At 39.2% G+C, this 19,933-nt stretch overlaps 1 long non-coding RNA gene across 5 annotated transcripts in view; it reads left to right on the top strand.

Moving 5' to 3' along the window:
• Window positions 1–19,933, top strand: part of LOC110351925 (uncharacterized) — a 225,158-nt gene that overhangs the window by 44,217 nt on the left and 161,008 nt on the right. The window contains exon 1 of one of the 5 annotated variants that reach the window (XR_011808256.1): window positions 18,915–19,538. The exons of the other annotated variants lie outside the window; for them this stretch is intronic. This is a non-coding gene — a long non-coding RNA (uncharacterized lncRNA). Of the gene's footprint in view, window positions 1–18,914; window positions 19,539–19,933 lie in introns of those variants that run through there. 5 annotated transcript variants of the gene reach the window in all.

Raw genomic sequence — 19,933 nt, 5'->3', positions numbered from 1 at the left:
CTATTTCTTTTGTGCCTCTCCATTTTATCATGTGGACACCTAGGAATTGTCCTCCATTATGCACAGTCAATGGCCTTTCCAGATCAATTCCTGCTCTGGCTACAGTCTCATCAGGTATCCTGTAAGAGAGGAGAAGAAAATGGTGGCTAGCCTATCCCAACAGCAGTGCCATGGATGATCTCTGATAAACAAAAACTTCCCTCTCTCTAGGAATCTCATAGGATAAAACCATGCAATTAAGACTCCCCAGTTCAGGATTTTTATCCCACACACTCATTTTGGCTCCCCGAGTAACAGTATAAGATGGACAGACAGATATTTTCTAGGCACACTGGTGGGTGATCAGTCCAGTGACTTGCTGGTGGGAATAAAAAAATTAGTATTAACTTGCATCCCCCCATGCTGTAGCTGATGCTTGGTTATCCTACCCCTCTATGGTTACCTTGGCCAGTTTGTATTCTCCATTATTAATTGGGTATATTGGGTTATGAAAGCAGGCCTTATCTTTCATTTGGCAACGATTCCCTCATCCCAAAGTTGTGACTTTTTGAAGGAATGTCTTGACTGTAGCTGTTAACTTATGCTGACTAGAGCATTGTGCTTGACAGACTTCCAGAGACCTTGCCTTGCATTTAAATGTATACTTTTCTTATTGCCAAAATATAGATGCAAATATGTAGGAAAAAAAAAGTTTATTACATGATTACATAAAAATAACTAGAAAGAAACAGCATGCTTCTTTATTAATTTTTATTTTTTATTGCATATATAGTTGGGATAGAATGTATTTAGCCAAGTACGTATTTATTCAGTATGAAGTATGTATATGGAAATCAATGTTGGGTTTACTTATGCCTGGATTGAATCTGGCCCTGCAAATTAGCAATATTATGTTACTATATTACAATATGCTGTCATGTTCATGCCTCTGGATTTATTAAGCAGGATGTAATATGGCAAATCTTTACAAATTACTCATTGTTTTGGTACTGGATGTTGGCAGTGTTATCATTAACGTAGCAAGCCAAATGACCCTTGCACTAGATTTTCCATGTTATTTTCCAAGCAGATGTCAATGCAAGAAACTAATCTCAGTTTATCTCAAATTATTGCACTTTCAGATGGTTATTCAATCCATGAAGTATGGGACAGTCCATATCCACATTATCCCAAGGGAATCCTTTTGAAAGAATTGTGACCTCTTTGCTCTTGAAGGCGAGAGGAAAATGTTTTCTTCCAGCTCTTTACTTGATGGAAGCTCTGTTTCCATATGGTGCCAACTCTATTAATCTTTTTTTTTGCCAATTCTGGCTAAAGGCCATTCTGTCCTTTACCACCTTTAATTTGTCCCATTCAGGTTTGTTTCTGGCAAAGAGGACTCATTTCTTCTCTAAAGAAGCAATCTTTTCTTGTAACAGCCTCTTTTCTTGTAACAGCCTCTCAAACATTATGATCTTACCATTGCTTGACCCTTTTGGAAACACTGAAATGTGAAAAAGGGCACTTGGATCCCATGGTGATGAGCAGGCTTAAAAGCACTTAGGTAGATCAAAAAGGCTGAGTTGCTGAGTTTTGTGGCTTCTGTTTGGATTTTTTTGTTTCATTTAACCTGTAGTGTCAACACAGCCAAAACTCTGAAAGGCATACCAGACAGGAAAAGCCAGTTGGGAAATGACCTGAAACTGTTGTAGGCACTGCACTTTTAAAGCGAGCTTTTTTATTGTCTGCAAAGCAGCCACCAAATATCAGTATCCTTGTGTTATTATTATTAGCTGGTGCCATGCTGAGTATCCCTCTGAATAGTGGTATGTCATGCAGAAAAAGAAAATCCAAGAAAGCTCTCACTTCGGACCAAGAGTTTTGATTTTCTTATGGCAGAAATTTTTCTTTTTCTGATTTTGAAGCCAAAGAAAAACTGTGTCACGGGGCCTGACTCTTTTCATCAGGCACTTGAAATCAATTATTAGGCATATGCAGAAAGGATTTTAGAAGTGCTTCAGAGAATCCTGATTATTTTCCTAACACAATCTTTCTATGTTATTTAACTTGCATCGCTAAAAAAGAAAAAATAGTTGTCTGCTATTCAACAATTATGCCATATAAAGAAAGAAAAGAATGAGAAAAGTAGTCTTTATAAACCTACAAAGGAAACCAAGTTTAGAATGACCTCTCTCGACCTTTACTATCAAGGCACAAAGTATATGTTTCTTAATGTCCAGTTCTAGCTAAACTTAATCTATACATTGTCTACCATATTCCCTCTAGGGAGTGCAATGCCAAACGAGCACACAGTGTTCTCACATCAAAATGTTCCACCAGCATCGCTGTGGGCTGCGGGGGATATTAAGTCACTCAGTCCCCTTGCTGCTTTAGCCTGGAGAAGAGGCCAAAGTTCAACAGTTTCATTAATTCATTCAGGAAGAGAGGAAAGTAAAAACAAACCAAGGATTTGTTTTCATTGATTGTCCAGGTTTCATTGATTGTTCAGACAACCAACTCATTTGGTTGTCTTTCCCTTTTTCCACTTCTTCCTTTTCCCCCTTCCCAAAATCAGTTGACTATGGAGCTTTACTTTCAGCAATGAAAATATGGAAGATACATACACAAATCATTCCATAATGTTCACGTGTATGTGGTCTGAATTTTAATATTTGATTTAAACTAATCAATTTAATTTTATCAGACTGATAAGTTTTAAGCGTAAACTGTTTGTTATGGTTCTATATCCTCTGAAATCTGATTATTTTTATTTTTTTTCTAATAGTCATTGAACAAAGACTATGTTTCCAGAATGCTGGCTGGTTTGCAGAGCTCTGGCAGTGTAAGATAGCTCCTTTTCTCTCTGAAAATGCAACCTCACGTAGCATATAGCAATTAAACAGTTGGGAAATCTGAGAAACCATGTGGTCACAGGAGATGTAATCCTACATCAACTGCAAACTCCCTGCCAGATGAAATAAAAATAGCTATTAATTTTGCCATGTTAGGAGCTAAAAAGTGCATACTGGAGCCAAGCTCAAAAGCCACCCGTTTGTGTAGGCTTCCACTGAAAGTAAATGCAATCATGTTGTCAAGTAGTGAAAACAGAGGCAACTATCTTAATACAGGACACTGCTGTTGCACTTGTCTAATCCGAAGAAATAGTCTCAGATTGATGGGTACAAATTTGAGAACCTCATTGGACACTCAGAAATCATATTAGATGTGGCAATGTGTAATTCACCCGTACAAATGGATGAAAGTTAAAGCAACGAAGCCAAAGAAAGGAAAGAAGGGCTGGACCAGAAATGTGGAGGATAGGAATAGATTACCTTGGTTAACTTGGTAGTTCAGGAGTTCATGAGAAGTTTGTGACTGCAGTTCACTGTTTTTCTTCTGCAGAGCAATTTCCCCTGTTCTCTTCCGCCTCTTTGATGTTATTTATTTTCTAGTAACACTGACCTTGTGCATTGAAAAATAGTTTCCTCCACAGAGAAGCACCAACTGAAAAGATTCTTCTTGAGTATGAATTCACATTTTGTAAATAAAATTTTCTTACAAGTTTTTCTGGCTCATCCATAAAATTGTATTTTATATTTTAGGTTAAAGGCTTCAAAAAAGTGCACAAGCATCTTGGAAGCCTATATTCTCTGGCTTTCAATAAGATCTGAATTAGTCATTTAAGTCAGATTTGAAAAGAGAGCTGAGGCTCATAAATCACTTATGTGCTCTTGAAATTTAAGGTAAATCCTGAATGCAGTTTTTTTTTTTTTTTCTCTATACGTTGTTTGTAATGATAATCTAATGTTTAGCCAATGCTTGGCTATAGAACAACAGAGAGTTGTGAGATGACCAAGCTCATTTCCTGAGCTGCATCTTTTTGTTTTCATAACAAGTCTTTATTTAGCGTTTCATTTAACAAGCCTTGTGGACTAGCTCTTGATTAGATTCTACATGTTTCCTGCCACTTGCATGAGCTGAAAAATGTAACCTTAAAGCCAGAGCCAATACAAATATTTTTTCATAGAGTGATATAACAACCAGATTTTTATTTCACAAAATTCAGACCTACTAACAGCTCTGAAACTTTCCTCTATTTTCAGTCTGTCCTGAAAAAATGTTTCAGGCAGTCTCTTCAAACTATATGTTGGTGTCTTGTTACAGATAATCCTTGGAAGTTAGATCTTGCAAAGACAGACATTGAGAAGTAGCCACTACAATGTCCTGGTGTGGAAACTAGAAGCCTACCTTTGGCATCTTGTCTCCTGACACTTAAGGATGACCCTAGTTCATGAAAATGGAAAGAACTATTCTCCCTGAATAGAGACTGCAATTCATCATCCTACAGATAAATCTGCATCTTGTCAGTATATCAGTCATTTTTATTTAATGCAAAAGTATAGGGAAAGAATTCATTCCAAAGTAATCAGCAGTGACCTGTTAATATTTGAACAAAAACAGGTGGTAAGAGCAGCAGATTGATAGAAATACACTTTTCCAAGTCATGTATATCCAAGTCTTTTGTGTTCGTGTTCTGTTTTTCTTATATTGTCCTATGAGGTCCTGGCACTACTGAGAAAGCTGTGGATTTACCAATGGGAGAAATTATTGCAGAATCACTATAAAAAAAAAAAAAGTTTCAGAACATTCGTTAACATTTCAGAAAATTGGGATGTTGATATTCTTTGGATTAAGTGAAAATCTGTCCTAGGATAACCTGTGTGCATTGCACACATGCATGGAAAGTGTCTCAGAGTCTCCTCCCCTGTATAATTTTTTTACTGTTTTGTACATTCATTGTTATGCAGAAAAGTTAGGAACCTCCTCCAATTTGCCTTACAGTCAAAATCAACTATGATTTCACCCTCCCCGTCATAATTCCTGGGTGTAATTGCTAATTTGTGAGACTAACTCTGTAGGAACCATACTCTCCCCTTAGGCTTTGTAGTGGAAACCTGCACTGACAGCAGCTGAGTGAAGTACCTCTGTGTTTGCATGGAGACCAACAGCTGCTCCAGAAGGAGAGAGTCATACTGGGTATTTCTGGAGAATTTGAATCAGAAAGTGTGATGGTAATATCAAGGCCAAGAGAAAATAGAATTGGAGTCTAAGGGAGAAGTTTGCTCTATAGGCATAGTTTTGGGGAAGAAGCCAGCTGAGACAGTCAAGGCCAAATTTTGTCACCATGGGATATGCCCCTGAGAGGTTCAGCCAAAGGACTCAAATGTTGGAAGTTTTTCAGTTTCTTTTTTTTCTTTTTCTTTTTCTCAACCAGTGTAAGATTAATTTATAGTGTTTAGGCAGGGGGAGAAGTTGGGGGATGGGGTCAAATTGGTGGCAAGCTGCCAAAATCTGCTTAACTTCTTTATCAAAAGAAAAATAAACTTTCATCTGCTTTTCTGATGTCTTTGAGTGTGAAAATGGGTGTGTTGCAAACTGAATGCAAAAGCTGCTGCACAGCAATGAATTTCAAATTCTAAAAGTTTATGAGACATTATTAAACCTGTAGTTATGGTAGTATGTTAGCAATTGCTGAGTTTTACTAGCCTTACTTGAGTTCACTTTAAAAAAATGAAAAATCTCAGTGAACTGCTGCTGCTCTTGGTTTCCAATGGCCAATGTTCAATTGCTGCTTGGATTTCTCTGCTGATTGCTTTGATTTGCTGCTCAAAGGCCAACATGTAATTCACTCAGTCTGGTCCTGAGACTGATAGCAGTTTTTTAAAGTGCCATCTCCTGGTCTCAGTTTTTATTATTTATTTATTTAGATTGGTGTAAGGCCACTGCAGCTTGCTTTTCTATTGTGATTATTAAGTGAGATGTGCCAGGTCTGCAACACAGACCTATTTTTTTTTTGCTCTTTCCACTTCGATCTAATTGTTGTAAAACTGCAGTTTTTCAAGGATGCCAAAGCTCCCAAAATATTTTAACTCTTGCTTTGGTATCCAAATTAACCATTGGCTTAATAAGTTACCCAGTTACTGAATTTTCCTGGCTCTTCTGTCCATTTTAATATTTATATTTGTAAGACTCCTTTAAATATGACCCTAGTTTTGGTCACTTTAGCTTTGCTAATCTTTAATAGTTAGGCTTAAACTTAGTCAGGTGTCTGCATCAGGAAGAATAAAAAAACAACAGCAACACTGTTTCATTTATATTTTAAGTATAAAATATATATATATAAAAGGCATTTTTAGTCAAGTATTTTGAATCAAAGACCTGACGAAGTCAGAGATTTGGTTACATGGGTCAGAAATATATCTTTATTATATTTACCCTAAAAATCTTCTGATATTTGATGAAATTATCATTTTTTCTTGGGGGGTGTGGTGTGTGTGTGTTTGTTTAAGAAATCCAAATCCAAATATATATGTATTTTTAGGAAAAAAAAAAAAGAGAAAAAGAAAAAAGAAGAAAAAAGAAGTTGCAAAGCCCAAATGGACTAAAGCTATTCTGTTATAAAGCTATTAGAAATATCAATGAAAATGGCAAGAAATCAATTTTATTTTTTTTTCCTCAGAAGATTTAATGTAAGCATAGTTAAACAAGCAAACCCCTTTGTCACATGTTGCATGTGAAAAAAAGTGAAGACAACAGTGTAGAGTTGCTCATGGTGGATGTGACAGAGTTGCAGTTGAACATGTAAGGGTTTTCCTAAATGTTAAGTCTGTCACAGGCAAAACAGTCTCAACTTGGGAAATTTTATTAATTTATTGCCAACTTTTAATTACTGATTTAGTATTGAGGAAATAATAATAATAAAAAAGACAAATAAATGAACACTTGGGGAAGCACCTGTCCTCTTTTTCCAGGCCTGGCTTTAGTCTGACGCCTCTCCTTCTCAGCCCTGTCACCACAGGCATCACCACAGCCTCTTGTGGTCCCCTTGGTGAGGTGATGGACTGCACAGGAGGGTGGGGACTCCAACCTAAGGGCTTTCTGCTGCTTCTCACTTGCTTTTCAGACTTCCCTGACAGGCTGAAGTTTTGGGGTGCTCAGTTAGCAGGGCTTGGTGGTGAGCAGCCTGGGATCTCCTCCACACAGGTCCTCCGCTACCCACACCCTGCCATTTAGACTCAGTAGACATTTAGGAATGTTGCCTAGCTTTATTGATTCCTTAAGTATATCTCTTGTAAATGAAGGACATTTTAGAGAATATTTGTTTAGAGCATCTGAATATGAAGTCACGTAGATACACATGTTATTTGGAATTGGATTATGCTGAACCAAAAGTGCTTTTGTGCAAGGGCACCTTGTATCATAAGGGTGGGCCAAGACATCTCATCATCAAGTGAATGCTAATGGAGTTTGCCATAATTAAATGTCTCTGAAAAACCTGGAGACAATTTCCTAACAACAACAACAAAAAATCTGAAGGCATTTTGTTGTAAGAACGTAAGTTGCTATTTGAATATTGGCATCTTTCTTGGTATTGATAATCTGCTGAATAACTTGAGGTGAGAGCACTGTGGGTGAACATACCCTGAAATGTAAATCTCAGAAAACACAGTCAGGTGTAATATATTTGGTATGGAGCTGATTCATTATTAACTTTTATATTTAAGCTGCTCCATGAAATTTTACTTTAGTAGATATTTGCTCCTTTTTTTTTTTTTTTCCCCTTTTTTTCTTCCCCAAATGTTACATATTAAGTATTGAAGAGCAAAAAAAGAATCAAATATCTGTTCCAATGTTTTCTGGTTCTGGGACTGAAAAGTTGCTCCAGCAGTTTTTTCCCGCTAAGTGTTAGGCACTGCTATTTGAAAACATAAGGAGAGAAGGAATAGGATGGCAGTGTCTGTTAAAAGCAGGGGCTTAGTGAAGAGAAAGGACTGCGCAAACAGGAGTATTATACTGTTTTCATCCTGTAACTTACTTTGTTATGTTGGTTTTTAAATACATTTTGAAAGAAAATAATATCCCTGCTTATATTTGAACTGCAGTCAGCTCTCTGTGCAAATGCCAATTGATGTGAGTTATGCCAGCAAGAAATAAAGATATAATATGTTATGTAAAAACCTCACTCGTCAGATAAAAGGGAAAATAATTTATTAGGATTATATCTTACTGTACCTTTGGAAAAAAAAAAAAGAAAAAAAAAACAACATTAAAAATACAAACAGTGAAGAGAAAAGCATTGGGTGAAGAAGTACTGTTAAAAGAGCACATCTGTTTCAAATCCTTATTTGGAAAAAAAATCCCCACATATGTTTTTATTTTAAATTTGCATGTGTGTTGTTATCCTTGTGTTAACTATTAGCTAAATAAAATTATTGAGAATCCATTTTTCAGTGAAGTCTGGTTAGCAATATTTGTACACATTGTGAAAGAGATAATTTGAAAGCTAATTGAAGCTTTGTGAGGAACCAATTCCCTCCAGATTCCTTAATTTAAAATACCTGCCTTTTGTGTACCAGTATTAACCAAAACCACTATTTATTTTGGAAAAGAAATAATTTTACTATTCAGTTTGCATTTTTGACATGCCTTGCTGGAGTACAGCATTGCACAGAAGTATGTCACAAAGTTTGCTCCAGCCTAGCATACACAACTGTAGTGAGAACTGAATTGTGGAGGAAAACATTTGGTTTTGGTTAACGACATACAAGTATATAGCCATGATCAGTTAAGATAGCTATTTTTGATATACTCTTGTAAAGTTAATAAGCTTTCTACTGAATACATAGGGGAATCTCACACCCAACCTAGCCATTTGGCTATAAGTAGAAGTGAAATCCCACTGCCATTGAAATCAGTGGTAAAAAAAACATCACATTTCTTCAGTGGATTTTATCTCACAGCCTTTGTATGGGTCTCCCTGTTTCAGTCTGAAATTTTATAATGATGTGTAGCGAATGAGTATTTGCATTATTTTCAGTTGCAAGGTCCCTGATGCTAGAAAAAACTACATGTGCAAATGTCTAGAGTCATCCACTTCTGCCTTTGTCACCAAATTAGGACCCTTGACCCTCTTCAAATTCAGTCAAGAAGGATGGAACAATTTAACCCACCTGGGATGTGATCAGCTGGAGGGAACTGCATTGTGCTCTACATACATATATATATATATATATATATATATATGCTCTATACAGGTGGGATAAACCTGGCTGTAGAGGTGCCCATCACTCCTGCACTCCCCCCTCAGGTGGTCAGGGGATACTGATCTCCTCTCTGTTACAGCTGCTCTCAGAAATAGTCATTGGACTTACTGTAAAACAGGTTAAAATCAAGGTGGGACTTCGCCAGTTAGTGGGTAGAGTAAGCCTGCTTGACGTGAACCAAGAAAGTCCACAGGTGAGAAGGGATTTTTACGTGTGTCGCAGGAACCAGAAACACATTGGATGCTGGCTTTTGAATGAAAATAACTTTATGGACTCATTATGCTCCCTTCTCCACTGCAGAAAAGTCAATGATTCAATATCATTGCCTCTGCCACTTTATTGCTCCAAAAAATAGTCATAAAAAGTAGCAATAGAGTCATTAGAGAACTCTATTAAAACCATTGCTCTGCCTCTAACTGCTGCAGGAAAAGAAAAAGGCTTCTGGACCAAGGTTTTCTGTCCAAGATTTTTGCCCTCTGCAGAGACGAAGGAGGCTAAAAAAGAAATCCCTGTCTGTAGTTCTTGCCAAATAGGCATGGCTTCAGTATTTGGAGAGCCCCTCTCGGGAGGTCGGGAATGGTTTGATGTAGAAAGATTTATGGGCACTTAAAAGTTATAATGAAACTGTTATCTTTGCTCTCTCTGCTCTTTCTAAATCATATAAAATCAGGTGGTATGTACTCGCAGTAGTATTAATAACTGTCAAGTCAGGTATAAAGCAAAAAAGATTCCTGACTTATGTAGAAATTAGAGCCGAGGCTGAAAACTGCTGGTGGAGAAGTGATTTTTGTGTTGTCTCCAATAGTGAGTGAGGTGCTGCTCTTGCAAATCATTCGCTGTAAGAAGACCTCGTGCCAAGTCTCATTAACTTTGGCAGGAGCTTCATGAGCGCTTGGGGATCCTGCCATTCAGAGCAATTTACGTGACCGAGGCCCAGATGGAGAAAGAACATTTTGTTCTGGAGGGCAAGGTCGGGAGCTGCTGGCAGCAAGAGCAGCAGAGGGAGAGAAGCAGGGCAGGAGTGAAGGGGAGATAGAAAGATGTTAATGCAATCACCACTGGAAGAGGTCTCTTGGTTTCAAAAACCAACTGAAATACTTTTCTCTCTTCTCCCCTCTTTCTTTCAGTCAATGAGATAGGTGTTGTTGAAAAACTTGTTTGTAGGTTGAGTTTCTTCTTTTCTCTCACCCCCTTTAATGAGAGTTTTGGTAATGTGGTATAAGTGTGTGGCATTAATAATCATTAAAAAGTGTCTACAAGTTTGAGAAGTTTGATTGAAAACAGAAGTGTGTGTGATTTTGTGCGTTCGAAGTCAATACACAATCTATTTGTGCTATACCACAGTATACCATAAATTTGTTTTAAAAGACTTTTTGTAACACTCAGAGACTTGCTGTTTCAACTGTCTTCCCCTCCACCCCCAATGGCTAAACACTTTTTATCTCTCTTTCTGAAATCTTATTCTGTGCTCCATATGTGTGAGCTCTCCTTTTGAAAACTTGCTATTAATTTTTATGGTTAATTTTTATGTTTGGTGTAAACAGGAAGCATGGAATCCAGGTCAGGCAGCTTGAATCCATGGGAAAATGCCCCTAAGATTAATTTATGATGGATGAGATTGATGCTGAAAAGACTGACTTGGTTTATTTAATTACATTTGGAGAATGAAGCTGAGGACTTGGCAGCACCAAATGGAGGTGGGCACAGCAAACCCCAGTTCTTGGCAATCTTCGCTCACAGCTTTGTCCATGCAGCTTTTTAGTGATTGGTAATATGCTGCTCTTTGGCAACTCCTGAACAAAATCATGAATTAATTTTGCACCCAGGGGAGAGTACAAATCACTGGTGCAATGCTGTTGATGGTGTTTATTTTTTGGGAGTTTCAGTAGTGTGAAGAAGTGGTTGTGAAATGAAGACTTGGAGAGGGAGGAACAGGAGAAGACTTCCTAACAGGAAAAAGAGTAGCAAAGGCAGGGAAAGAGGATACGTCTTACCACCATGCCCAAGGAAGAGTGGAGATTTTGAAAGCTCAAGACTGGGTACTGCTTCACCTGTGGAGAGCATGTGTCCTTGACAGGGATTTCTCCTTCCATGTACACCATAACTGCTTAGTGCTAGGTGGGCTACAGTCTGCTGGCAACAAAAGGATGTTAGCAAACTCATTTCTGTTTGTCATCTGAATTATCTTTAAGCTTCTATGATGGTGTAATTTCTTTTTATACCATTAATGAATCAATTTTTTGACTGTAGTGTCAGAATAGCTCTCATATACGTTAGCACGAGAACTTCTTTGAGCGAAAGCTTTAAGTGCTGCCCCTTCTCATTTGGCTAATGAAGGGAATGACTAATGAAATGAGTTCACACAATTTCATTCAATTTGAGTTTTAAAATGCTTAGCTACAAAAGTGCTAAGAATTTTCATTTCTGGAAAAAAAAAAAAAAAAAGGATGACTCAGAACAGAGCTCCTAGTTCAAACTTACTGTAGTGATTTTTTTTTTTTGTTTTTAAGCTTTGTTTCTTTTGTTGGTGTAGGAAAATGTAAGAGCTTCTGAAAATATTTTTCTGTTTGAAACAAAGGGAGCTGTGTTTCTGGGTTAGGGAATGCTGGTGCTGTGTCTTTGTATGGGATCTTGACACTCTGGATCTATCACAGGAAAAAACAAGGCTTTGGCATTGAATTAATAGTGCTAGAAACCTACCTTCTGAGTCATCAAAATTCAGTTTGGAGTAAAAGGAATTTTCTTCGGCTTAAATACGTGATTGCTTTTTCCTATTTGTATGTTCAGCCAAATTTCAGAAACAAAGGCATGCATAAGTGCTAGCATTTTGTCATGTTTCAGATGGTGATTGTGTAAAGTTCTGCTGCCTGCTCAAACGGCATTTCCATATGCAAACACGGCAATGTGCATGGCCACTTAGGTGTTTACAAGCATACAGTGTGTGTGTACATGGCTATGCAATGGTACACAGACTTTGGCCGCGGAAATGTTGTCAATAAAGTGCAAAACCATAGATGTATACATAAGCACATTCCCTGCTTATTAGCAACCTGCCATAAACCCCTGTTGACATAGCTATTGGTTGTGCGTAATCATCATGCGCATTTTTAACTATCACGTTAAGATTCCCAGTTTCTTGTAAAATCAGTCACTACAGTATTTTCTTTTTTTATTAATACCTGTGTGTATGAGGTGTCTGACAGAGTTATTATCCACTTTGGTGATGAAAAACTCCTGCTGAGGTCCAGGAGAACAGGATTGCAAAGACCAGCATGATGTCTGTCTTATAAAGCGCTCATTCTTCTGACTGACCATCTGTGTGTGAAAAAGGACTGCTATTACGCAGCAGTAGTTCTGTTGAGTTTGGCCTTGATTTCTTTTTTCCAGATTCTGCCCAGCAAAGAGGGAGGGAGAGGAGGGAAAAGAGAATTTCATTGGGGAGTGGAGGAGGGTGGGGGTGGAGGGAAGGAGGGCTGAAAGCTTAAAAAATGAGCGACTGGTAGAAGAGTACAGTAAAGTCAGTGAATAATTTTACTGTCCTGGTCTAGGAGGTTGGGAACATGCCATGTAAAACAATAACATCTTCCAAGTGAGAAAGGCAGAGAGGGAGGGGAAAGTTAGGGTGCAGAGTGGGGAGGGGACTGGAGGCGAGAGGGGGATTGGATCCTTGAGTACAGTCACTGCCAGTTCTTGGATCAGTTACTTTTTATTTTTCTTATATACATATATTTTTTTCATTAAATATTTGACACTGAGTCAATGCCCAGGATATAAAATCTGTACTAGGCTGTTGCCATTGCTCGACAAATAACATTACAGGTAGGCTGCTGGCTTCAGGTTTTATCCAAATAAATCATTATTGCTTCTTTGGAGCCTTACGGACCTCGCTTCTCTGAAATTGTTGTGCGGCACTGATGGAGATCTGGAGGCAGGGCTCCAGGAAAGATGTTAGGGCTGCCATGTGACTTGGCCTGGAACTTTTTTAATTTTCCTTCTGTCTGTCTACTGAAAATGTTATACAGGGGGTTTTTAAGGCTTCATAGATTTATCCGTGTTTTCTGAAGGTCTAGTAGGCTTATCAATTTGGACACCTCCTGCCTGTTTGCTCTGAGCCAGGACTACAGCGCGTGTCTGGGATTTTGGCACAGAGGGCTTCTTGGTCAATGTGCTGAGCTGCTGGGAAAAATTTGTGAAACTGTGTGTGAGTTGCTCAGCTACTAGGTGCCTTGGCAAGGAGCGTGCTGCTTCAGGAAGCTTTGGGTAAACCTACAGAGCCTTTCCAGCCAGCCTGTTTTCTATGCCTGGTTAGACAGGGGTGTGTTGCAGGAGTGTTGGCCTTCATGTGTGCCATGGAGGACAGAGGAGGCTTTCAGGGCACAGAGGCCCAGAACAAAGGGCTGTCAGCTTGCCGTTGGAGAAGACTTCCTGTCCTGGTGGAGATTGTATATGAGGCTTGGGCAGTGGCCACCCGCAGCCTGGGTTTGGGCTCACATGAATACAATTATTGTGGTATCTTGCAGACATCTGGTTTGGAGCAAACTGATGGTGTGACTGAATGTGGCCCTTAGTTCTTCATTTAATTAGAAGTTAAACTCCAACAGGTCTGATGCACCATCTGGTGAGAAGATGTACTGTGTGTGCTCCTGGCTGTGCCCCTCCTCTTCCCCCAGCATCAACGCACCGGGGACAGCGACACCGGGCTGCTGGTAGATTTCATGCCTTTCTTTCATCAGTGGCTGAGCGTGTCCCAAGAGACGTTTCTCTGAAAAATTGCAGCAAACATGAGTCTCAGCTGCCAGTTTAACTGGTAGTTTTTTTCTGGAGGGTGTGGAATTGTACCAGGCTCTGGGCTTCTAGTGCAAGAGGAAGGATGGGGCTAAAAACACAGAACACTATTGGGGATATTGGATAATATCAAGCATTTGAGCCAGTGGTGATAAAAAGCAAGCCCCAGATAAACACTGAACTGGTCTGAAGAAAACAAAAAACAAAACAAACAAACAAACAAAAGAGCCAACCAAGAACATCAAAAAAGCGAGGGGTGGGAAGGGAGAGGGAAGAGGAATCTGAGCTTTCTGCATAAGGTCTTTTCATAAAGAGCTAACATATACCATAGCGTTTACTGAGACACAGCAATGAGGTATGGAAGAGAAACACGTTTGCTTTACTAACTCATAACCCATGTCAGTTAAGAGGTATTTCATGCTTTTACGAGGATGGATGTGGCAAGCCTCCAAGAAATGGGTGAAAATGATGTAGAAAACACTTCCCCAGTTAGCTAGAATATTGTAGTGATGAAGGAATGGTAATCACAGGAGGGGGAAGTTACTGACACAGGTCTGTTCCATGTCATTCAAAAATGTTCTAAAAATGATCTAAAAATGGGAAGAATAGTGAAAGTACAAGATTTGCTAATAATACATAATACAAAACTATTCAGGAAAATCTAAAATCAAGTCAACCATGGGGAGTTGTAGGCACTATTATGATGCTGAATGGCTGAATCTGATCACAGGTTACTTTTTTATCTCAGTAAATGAAGAGTGAAGAAACTAGTGCAAATTATACTTATTCCATGACATGCAGGAAATAGATATACCCATTTTGGGGGGAACCATCTCAGGTGTCATTATGGACTGCTCTGACAGTCAGGTAGCATTTCGTAGGAAGGAAATAGAAGTCAAAGCACAGAGCATTATGCCACAGTGCAGTCATACCTAGTCTTCTGCATTCAACTCTGGAAATCTTGTCATTGAAAAATGCAAAGGATTTTTAAGAAAAACTGCAGAGATGGATCATAAAAATGCTATGGAATGCCTTCTACCTGACAAAAAGCTTGACAAGCTCCCTAGGCTGGAAAACACTGACTGCAGGCAAGGGATGATCATTGCCTCTAAAAGCAAGGAGGGTGAATGAAGAATAGAAAAGGTGAATAATAGATGGAATTCTCTATACAGAATTTCTCATTCAACAGGAGCTACAAACACTCATTTAAATTCTCAGATAGCTGGTTTTAGTCAGGCAAGTGGAAGTGTGATTAAGTCATGGACTCCATTGCCACAAAATATTTTCCTGGACAAAAGCATAAGCAGATCAGAAAAGTGTTAGGCAAATTTGAAGATGATGGGTTTGCAAGTAGCTATTAAATATGATGGTGCAGATGCAAACTTTCTTAGTAAGTCCCTAAGCTGGTACCTTGCTGGTAGCTGGATGAATGTAGCAGGGAAAGTGTTACTTCTATATACACCTTTTAGATTGGACTACATGCTCCTTCAACAGTGCCTAGATTATGAATCATATTTTTCCCCACTTGCTAGCATAAGAAATGACTGAGAGAATACTCGTCAGCCTGATGCAGGTGGCAGAGCACATTGCTGAGTGAATGGGGAGGATGTTTCTGCAGAGCTTTGTGAGGAGGTGAGCTCCTCACAGCATGCCAAGCGAACAGTGGTCGTGGCCAGGGTGCACATGCCCCTCTCTGGCTTTCCAGGTGTAGGGGATGATGGAAAGTACTACAAGGCAATGTGCTCTTCATTTAGCACAGTTCATCAGTCTCAGTCCCAAAGGTGATTGAAAACACATTTTTACAACAGAGAAAATGAATGGCCACAGTTAACTGCATAGATGGGAATCTGCTCTGGGAAAGCGAACAAAGGCTGATCAGAGGGTTGTGTTCTTGTTGATAGTGTGGCTGCTGATATTTTTTTCCATATCGGTGTCAAAGAGGGAAACCAGCAGCTCCTATGCCAATGAGAGGCCTATCTGCTATGAATGTCAGCACTTTGTAAACTACTTCACTCTACTCCCTGTCTCTTCCCTTCACCCCTAAGCCCTTGCTTTAATAAAAGTTTTGGATGGATAGAGATTCCCTGCAAGACTGAAATGTGCCATGTAGATGTACTGCAAGTGTGTAGAAGAACAGAGTGTCCTTTTACCATGTGCTCTGGGTTCCACTCACAAAACTCTTATGGTAAAAAAGAGTAAGAAAGACTGAGTGAGAGAAGACAGGTGAAAAAGTAAACATGCTCTGAGTCAGACATAAAAGCTAATAAGAAATGAGGGATCACCAAAACACTTGATAAGTCCATGTGAGTAGTCTCGAACTTTGAGTGTAACTTAATGAGTTGTGCTGAGGTTCTGAAATGCTTAATGCATTTTAGGTGGTTGTTTGCTTTTTTCCTTTTTGTTTCACTTCTGATTTCAGTCCAAAAGTGGAAGAGCAGGAAATCCCCAAGGAAAGGCAGTTCTGGAGATTTCCAGCTCATTTTGGGGCTCTAGAGATTCAGATAGTTTGGGTAAACCTGTGAACTTTTGGATGTTTATCTGAACTGAACCTGAACTCTAAATCTTCTAAGGATCACCCGGCTAAGTCAAAGGGAGGAAGGCCTATAATGATAATTTTAATGTTCTTTTCTCATTCAGGCATGGATATGACCCTCCCCAGCCTCCTGGGAATTTCTGTGTGCTGCATTAAACAAAGGAAAAGCTAAATAGTGTGTATCACATATGCACAATTAAACATTGTACGCACCATTACAGTTTCAGCTGCTATACATCCCAGTTGCTAGTTGCTGTCTTTGGAGGAGGATTTAGCTAGAAAACAGATGACTGTTTCCAACCTGACATTGCCTCTTATGATATCTGTCTTTCTTGTCAGCTGAAGAAAACTCTAGAAACAAAATTACTATGCTATAGGGAGCAAAACAATAAAAAGAAAATTAAGCTCATTAGCACTATATAAAGTATGTGTTTATTTTATTCCATTGAATTTTTAGAAATGAAAATAGTAACTTTTTCCTTGTCTGACCTTATAACTATAGCATCTGAGTTTTTGATGTTTATCTGTGGAGACCTCTGGGCAATAGGGAGCAGTTTATAATCTCTCTTCCATGGAAAAGAATTCTGAAGCACCAAAGATGCTATCATAACCTTCTTGATGTCAAAAGCAAAGCACTAGCTGATTTTTCTTGCAGATTTTACTAGAAGCAGTTAATGTAAGAAATTCATAGCAGAGGTAGTAATGAAGTCAAGATTTTCATCTACTTTGTCAAACTGTCCGCACATACCCCATCATCTACCATGGTTATCACTGGTTCAAATTTGTACTCTTGTGTCAAACGTAAGGAAGCCATTATACCTTCCCTGCTTGTTCTCCAGCTGTCATATCTCCTATCCTTTTGCAACTGTTTCAGGGATAACAGTGGTCTTACACTTATTAACAAATGTGCAAGGTGAAAACAATGGGTCTGTGTTCTAGTCCCCTTCCAGATTCAAGAAAAATAATGGCTATAACAAAATTTCCTTGGTGAATCTACAAAGTAACAGTTTGGCAGCAAGCTGGAAGAGGCAGCATGCTTCATTGTTGAGGTATGGCAGTATGGTTACCTCTGCTCCTGTCACCTGCCTTGGGACAACATGCAATGACAACAATTAGCAGCCTTCCTCCAGTCTGTGGGGAGGGTAAAGTGACCACTCGGTTAGTGACCACTCTCTGGTGGTGCCTGAAGTTACGAGGGATAAATCTGAAGCTTATTTCCCGAATGCCTTCCCAAGTTATACTTTTAATGTTTATGACTGTGTTACAACAGTAATCATTTGTGCCTTTTGAGCTGCCTGCCACTGCGGGGGAAGTTCAGAAGAGCTCATTTTGTTTTCAAGGGAATGTGGAAGCCATCAGCTGTCACTTTGGACTCCTGGGTTTTCAGCAGAGCTTGGTGTTCAGTAGGGGCATGGGCTCTCATCAACTTCTCTCTGTGGGAGCGGATGCATGTTGAGATCTCCTCAAAACTTGAGGACTGCTGCTAGGTTCCTCAGGCATATGAGATGTCTATTGTGACCAGGCTCAGTTACAGATTTTTGACAGGGCTCTCAAATCAGAGTTAATTTATGCTTTCAGAGTTAATTTATGCTTTCAAACAGGAACTATGTGGGTTTCAGTGACTTTGCAGGACTTCCATATTATTGATATTTGGATAGTTTTCTGTTTTCCTGTGCCTGTGGATCCATACAGGCACAAAGTCCACAGATATGAAGCTACAAGAATTGCAGCTTAAGGAATGATTTTCATCAGTCTTTGTGAACAGAGATTTTGGGTTTGGCATACTTCCCTTGCACATCTTCACATGGCACTCAGTCTTTCTTCCTGAAGCTCCTAGGAACATTGTAGTGGAACATTTTTATTTTCCCCCCCCCTAATGAAACCACTGAAATGAAGCACTGGTAACAGCTTAGGAGAAACATCCATGCCAGCAGGATGGAGGAATGCCACCTGGTATGTGCAACTGTGTTTACACAGCAAATCAAAGAAGATTAGCTACTATACACAAAGTCCAAGCAGATCTGAACCAGGGGAATTATACTTATTCGAGGGATATAGCACAGCGATCTTTTTATGATCAAAGATTGCTTTGGGGCTTTTCCCACAGATTGAACACTTAGCCTCTTCTTGAGATATAACTGTAAAATTGATTCAAGTGTTCACTGTCTTGAAACCTTTTTAGTTTATCCCAATTTGCATCTTTCCTCTTTTCTCCTAGTATTTATAATATTTATTTTGCCATCCAAAGAATGGTTATGACCTTCTTCTGAAGGCAGAGTATTTGATGTATACTTACAAAATTGAATACTTGAAAAAAATATTTATATTCAAGTCTTGTGATATCTGTTATTCTGGAAACATTTCACAGAGGTTTCACTGAATGCGGGTCACCATCTGCAGTAAGATTCTAGTGCTGATGCTGCTTTATCTCAGAGAGAAAGAGAAACCAAGCAATAAAATGGGATTATCAGTGGAAATGAAAACATTCAAAGGAGTGAAGCATAAGAATAAGCAGTCTCTCACACCCTCAAAAGAGGGTCTTTCAACTGGGGCTTCAGATAAGGAAAAATTTCCACGGGAGGTGCAATTAGGAGAAATAATTGGGTCAGTTGAATGCTGGGTCAGTTGACCTGGACCTCGTTGCCTCTTAGGGCTGATTCTGTACTGAGCTACTGGCTCAGCGGAGCAAAGAGCGTGACTATACGTGGTCTTTGCGGAGCTCTGATTCATCTCTTTCTGAATCTGAGTGCAACAGGCTGAAGCACAGACTATTAATATTGCCAGACCATAGGGGAGCCAAGATCTAGATCCAGATGAGGATCTATACAGCGTGGTTTGGATCCTGCTCGTCCCTTGAGCACTGCAGCACACCATCTCACTTTTGCTTTCCCTTGTTTCTCATATTTGTGAGTCATGCAATTCTGTCGACTCACAGCCTGGTGTCTTCTCTCCTGGTGAAGTCTGAGAACGATGATTAAAGTCTTATGTTCTGTTATTCCACGAGTTGCCATGGAAATGAGCTTGAGGTTGCAGATTTAGTGAAGTATCCTATCTTGTGAAACAAAGGAGGGAAGGAGGAAAGTGATGCTGTGGGCCAGAAGCCTCATGTGAGAGTCTGTTGCCTGAGATCAGCCGAGGTCAGTCTGACTGTCTTGGTACTTGCTATTTTGTCTTGCAGCATGTCAGGAAACCTCATTAGGATCTGTTCTGATTAAGAATTGCTTGTTACTTAAATACAGATTTTAGAGCCTCATTTTCTATGTCCTTTGAAAATAATGACTGTGAAATTTTGGTTGTTTAGTAACTGAAACTCTTTTACTTGCAGAAAAAGGAATAAAATATGCCCCAAACCTAAAATTCAAGAAAATCTGAGAAAAGTACCAATTCTCTCCTTATTAGTACAGGAAGCAGTGGATGTCCAGAGAGGAGTATAAAAACAGAGCATTATTAGAATGATCTTTCATTGTTAAACTGTTGAAATAACCGGTAATCTGCAGTCTAGGGACTTCCCATTACAGAGATTGTATCTTCA

Source organism: Anas platyrhynchos, chromosome 3 (assembly GCF_047663525.1).
Source record: "Anas platyrhynchos isolate ZD024472 breed Pekin duck chromosome 3, IASCAAS_PekinDuck_T2T, whole genome shotgun sequence".
NCBI lineage: Eukaryota > Metazoa > Chordata > Aves > Anseriformes > Anatidae > Anas > Anas platyrhynchos.
This window is presented reverse-complemented; position numbering and strand designations above follow the sequence as displayed.